The sequence below is a fragment of the Octopus sinensis genome, linkage group LG22, assembly GCF_006345805.1.
Source record: "Octopus sinensis linkage group LG22, ASM634580v1, whole genome shotgun sequence".
Classification (NCBI taxonomy): domain Eukaryota; kingdom Metazoa; phylum Mollusca; class Cephalopoda; order Octopoda; family Octopodidae; genus Octopus; species Octopus sinensis.
The window spans coordinates 24,258,859-24,264,409 of NC_043018.1; the positions used below are offsets into that span (position 1 = coordinate 24,258,859).

General features: G+C 34.1%; 1 protein-coding gene across 3 annotated transcripts in view; it reads left to right on the forward strand.

The window, feature by feature from the left end:
* The first annotated feature begins 2,416 nt into the window (after positions 1 to 2,416).
* LOC115223335 (acyl-CoA 6-desaturase) overlaps positions 2,417 to 5,551 on the forward strand; it is a 105,767-nt gene continuing 102,632 nt past the window's right edge. The window contains exon 1 of one of the 3 annotated variants that reach the window (XM_036512140.1): positions 2,417 to 2,436. The gene's annotated coding sequence lies outside the window, so the exon portion shown is untranslated. Of the gene's footprint in view, positions 2,437 to 3,437; positions 3,595 to 5,551 lie in introns of those variants that run through there. The other 2 variants (XM_029793856.2, XM_029793857.2) reach the window with 2 other exon arrangements.

Below are 5,551 nucleotides of genomic sequence, written 5' to 3' on the forward strand. Positions count from 1 at the left end.
ACACAAGGAGAATGAGACGAAAGCAGAGCAAACGGGAAACTAGAGGAAAACTTAACGGACGGGAAATTTAGACAAAGACACGATACACGAATATGCTTACATTAACATATAGATACACTCTAATATCGAACAGTGAGAATGAGTGCTCAACATCGCATTAGTGGATAAATATTCTTTGTATGTAAGTTAACAAGACTACCATTGGTTTCGCACCGAGAGAAATCTTAGCAATTATCAAATCTGCCATATTGGGACGTTACTGTTCGCTTCCATCTTGGATGAAAACACAAGGAAGTGTTATTCTTTTACTTGTTTCAGTCATTAAACTGTGGCCATGCTGGGGCACCGTCTTGAATCTTAGCCAAACGAATCAACCTATTCTTTAAGCTTAGTATTTATTCTTTCTGTCTCTTTCGCCGATTTGCTAAGAACGGGAACATAAACACACCAACACTGGTGTTTAGGAGTTGGTGAGGGACCAACACTCCCCTCACCCTCACACATGTACGGTGGGCTTCTTTCGGTCCCCGTCTGCCAAATCCACTCAAAAGGCTTTGGTCGGGCCGAGGCTATCGTAGAAGACGCCGAAGTTGTCACGCAGAGGGACTGAACCTGGAACCATGTGATTCGGAAGCAAACGTCTTATGCCCGCGCCTATATTCTTACCATAATGTATGAGAGACATGAAGTTCCTAGTTACTTAATTAAGAAAACCATAATTATTCAATAAAATAACTCGAAAATGTTATAATGTAGACTAGAGCGGCAAGCTGGCAGAATCGTTAGCACGCCGGGAAAAATGCTCAGCGACATTTCGTTGACTTTTCAGCGACATTTCGTTGACAAAGGTTGACTTTGCCTTTCATCCTTTCGTGGTCGAGTACTGGGTTCGATGTAATCGACATAATCCCTCCCCGATCTTGCTGGACTTGTGCCAAAATTTGAAACCAATATAATATTGTAGACTAAATATTATGGCTCTAAAAGTGAACCATGCGTTTCTGGTTGCTCTTAGGCCCTCGTCAGGAGCACAGGACAATATTGCATTTATTTAAGTTGGGTTAGGTTCATTGAGCCAATATTAAAATCTCTCTCTCTCTCTCTATCTATATATATATATATATTTATACCGGAGTAAGCACATAAATGTGAAACAAGGTGGAAAAAAGAGTACTCAAATACCAGAGGTAGAGTAATTTTTAAAGGTGTATCCTTTAACTAGTTTTGATCAAATTGTTATTTCACGGGAACGTGAAACTCTGAGTAACAGCTTTTGTTATATTTCTGCTGCTTTTAGATAAAGTATATATATATATATATATATATATATATATATAGGTTCCATAGAGTTTAGTCTACTTATTAAATACAATATTGTGCTTCTGACGAGGGCCTAAAAGTAATCTGAAAAGCACGATTCACTTTTAGAACTATAATATTCAACGGAAACTCTATTCAATCTACATTATATTATTGAGTTATTTTATATACCCAATATATAAGTTTAATGATATATACTTGAGAAACAGAACTTAATTGTCTATCTATCTACTTACCTACATATATATTTGGTTGAAAAGTTACACAAGTGATTCAAGGTTTGGGGAGTTTCGTGTCTGGCATTATATGTGTGTGTGTGTGTGTACGCATATATTTATATATACAAATACACATCTTTCTTTGAGCCCTCAACTCCGTAAGAAATCGTTGAGATGCTCTAGTGAAACAGCATGTTTGGGGCATTTGAAGTTAGCACGGAGAGCCCATCCCTCTCTGGGTTACAATTTACATACATATTAAAAAACAAACAAAACAGAAGAAACAGTTAACTTATAAAACTAAAAGAACTATAGCAAACTGTAATGACGAATATATTGACACGTTTGTATATTTTTGCATTCTCTTTACTTCTACTATGTATAATATTCTTCTCCAGACAAGACATATCTTACCTGCCGACGAAGTAACGACACTAACTCTGCGTGGTCGCCAGACCTGCTAATAGCGCCAAATGTCTATCAGTGTACTGTCTTAAAAATAAAAGGACTCACTAGATAACAGGGACCTTAGGATAATATAGCTGAACCCTTCCTCCCTCACAAAAAAAAAAAAAAAATTAAGGCAGGATAATCACGATTGGAACGCCTTTAGGTATAGGTTTGATCAATCAATACTTGGGGTTAAACAACGACGACAACCTATCTATCTATCTATCTATCTATCTATCTATCCGACGTCCCTGTCTTATCCCTCTATACCCATCTCTCCCTCACTGTCTCTGTCTGTCTCTCTCTCTCTGGCCTTTGTCTTTCCGTTCTCTTCTTTCTCTATCTTTTTCTACATACAAACGTACATATGTCTAAATCATACGCGCATTTTACATCTTTTATACGTGACGGAAAGCAAGAGAGTTTGAATATTTATAATCAATTCAACGTATGTGAAATTTGTTCTTTGCTTCCTGTTTTCATCCAATATCTCTCTGTATACTCCTAAAAATTCATACTTTTTCTTTCTTGCATTTTTCCGTTTTAATTTTTCCTTCCTTCACTTGGTCTCCTTGTCTTGATATACATAAGTATACATACATACATACATACATACATACATATATATAGATATATTTGTATTAAATATATATTCTTTATGCATTTTAGTTGCATCTGACATATTGTGTGACCTTGGATGTATGTGCATGCATGGTAACGGGAGTGCTTTTAATGTGCAGCTTGCCTGTATTTTCCGTTGGAATTTTGGTGGTCGCCAAGACACGAGCTTGTAGAGATAGGTGCATAGAGAGAAAGAGAGAGGCAAAAGACTGAGTCACACACGCGCGTGCGCGCACGCACACACACACGCACACTTGCACACTTGTACACCCGCACACGTACGCACATTTACAAAGGTAGAGTTGTATAAAGAGAGAGAGAGAGATAGAGAGAGATTTGGAGGATGTCTGTAGATAGTTAGAGAGAAGAGCATAAGAGACTCAGAGAGAGAGAAAGTGAGAGAAAGAGGAGACAGAACAGTGTAGATATATAGAGTGAAAGAAGACAAAATCAGAAAGGATGAGAGGGAGAGAGAGAGAGAGAGAGAAAGAAAGGTAAAGAGAAAGAAAGAGCGACATAGCTGCGCGCACGCGCGTATATATATATATGTATGTATATATATATATATCTCTCTCTCTCTCTATATATATATACATACATACATACACACATACAGAGGAGAGAGAGAGAGAGAGAGAGAGAGAGAGAGAGAGAGCTGTGTAGATAGATGAATAGACAGAGGGAGGAAGGAGAGTTAGAGAGTTGAATACACAATGAGAAAGTGTGAGTGGAGAGCGAGAGAGAAAGAGACTGAAAGCTGAAGAGATTGAATAGATAGATAGCGAGAGTAAAGACAGAGAGAGAGAGAGAGAGAGAGAGAGTCGAATAGATGTAGAGAGAGTGATAGTGGAGCGAGAGAGAGAAAGAGCGAGAGAGACAGACAGACAGTTGAATAGATAGACAGAGAGAGTGAGAGTGGAGCGAGAGAGAGATAGTCAGAAAGCCATCGTTTTGCCGGCAGATTGCTCCTGTTTGTTGGTGGTGCGTACGTGTCTGTTTTCTATTATTATTGGTCTCTATTATATATTTATTCACCTACATCAAACACTTCATTCATTGCTCTTTATTATTTACTGTTCAGCTCATTAATGTCTATTAATTAACCAGGGTGGTGGAAATCTCTGATTTTAATTTAATAAGCTATCTTGGATTTTAAAATTTCTCCCGTTGCCTCAACATTTTTCGGTCCATTTGGATAAATAATATGGATGTGGAAATAGATATATGGATGTTATTAACCAGTTTTTGTTCTTACACAAACTTAAATTCCATGCCTCTTTCTATTCTACAGCTCCTGTAATTATATACTCACTTTTATTGTATACACAAACATAGAGAGAGAAAGAGAGAGAGAGACACCTAACGCATATATAAACATCTTACATTATATATTTTATATATTTATATATATGTATATATATAATATATATATGTATATATAAATATATATGTATATATAATATATATGTATATTATGTGTAATATATATATATATATATGTAGTATATATATAATATATATATATGTATTATATATATAATAGATATATATGTATAATATATAATAATATATATATAATATGTATATATATATGTATATATATGATATATATAATATGTATATATATATTATATATATATGATATATATATAGTATTATATATATATATATATAAATATATAATATATATTATTATATATTTTTTTTATATATATAATTAATTATAATATATATATTTACATATATATATATTATATATATCATATATTTACATATATATATATTATATATATTATATATATACATATATATATATATATAATATATATATATATATAATTCAACACAGACGCTATGCATGTATAAACACATACACACACAACCCTACACCAACTCATTCTATGCATTATAAACACCTTTTATACTAATATATATATTTATATATATATATACACACACACATACACATATAAGAAACAGCTCCAAAACAAATTTATATATAGATGTATTTGTAAATGCACACACATGCATCTATGCTGTGTGGTTGTGTCTGCGAGTGTGATTATACATACATACATACATATATATATATACATACATACATACACACTACACACACTCACGCACACATGTATGTGAGCGAGTGTGTGTAAGTGTATGTGTGTCTTAAGACTCTTGACAACAACCAGGTCTGACTCACGTTGCTTTCACCCTATCTTATTTAGAATTTGAATTATGATAATCTGGAATTATGATAATCTTCAAGAATATTAATGAAAGCTGTCAGGCTGTTTGTTATATTATTACACTGGGCTGTTGGAACGTGTTCCTACAAAAGACATATATGTAGAAATATAATGATAATAACGATAGTAGTAATGATGATAATACGAATAATAATTATGATGGTGATGACCGTGGTATTATCTCATTCTTCCAAATTCTGAATGGTGACGGGGGGAACTGGAGGTGGTTTTGATTATTTTTGTATATGTCGGTTTTAGATTTTCTTTCCTCCTTGTTTTTCCTTAACAAAACAAACAATCGCTTTATTAGGTGAAAATGAAAATCACAGATTTATAACCTTTTTTTCCCCTCTCTCCTTAGTTTTCCTTCTATTTGTCTCGGTCTTAAACCAAACCAATAACTCTTTATTCAGAGACAGACTTCATTCACACAGTAAGGAGAATAAACAAACAGTAAAAAAACTACGATGATTAATAAATAGCTTCCTTCTTTCTTTTTAATATATGGACACAAAGACTCTACGATATGTATGTACGGTCTTCATTGTCTTTTTTTCCTCGAACGAAAGCTTTCAGCTATTGTAGAGGGAAAGAAATGGCTTATTAAAATGGAATGGAAACCGGGTCGCGGAGTCGGTTCGCCGGGAGTTTACCGTGTACTGTACAGTCGTATAAATACTCCTTTCTATTGTTCTT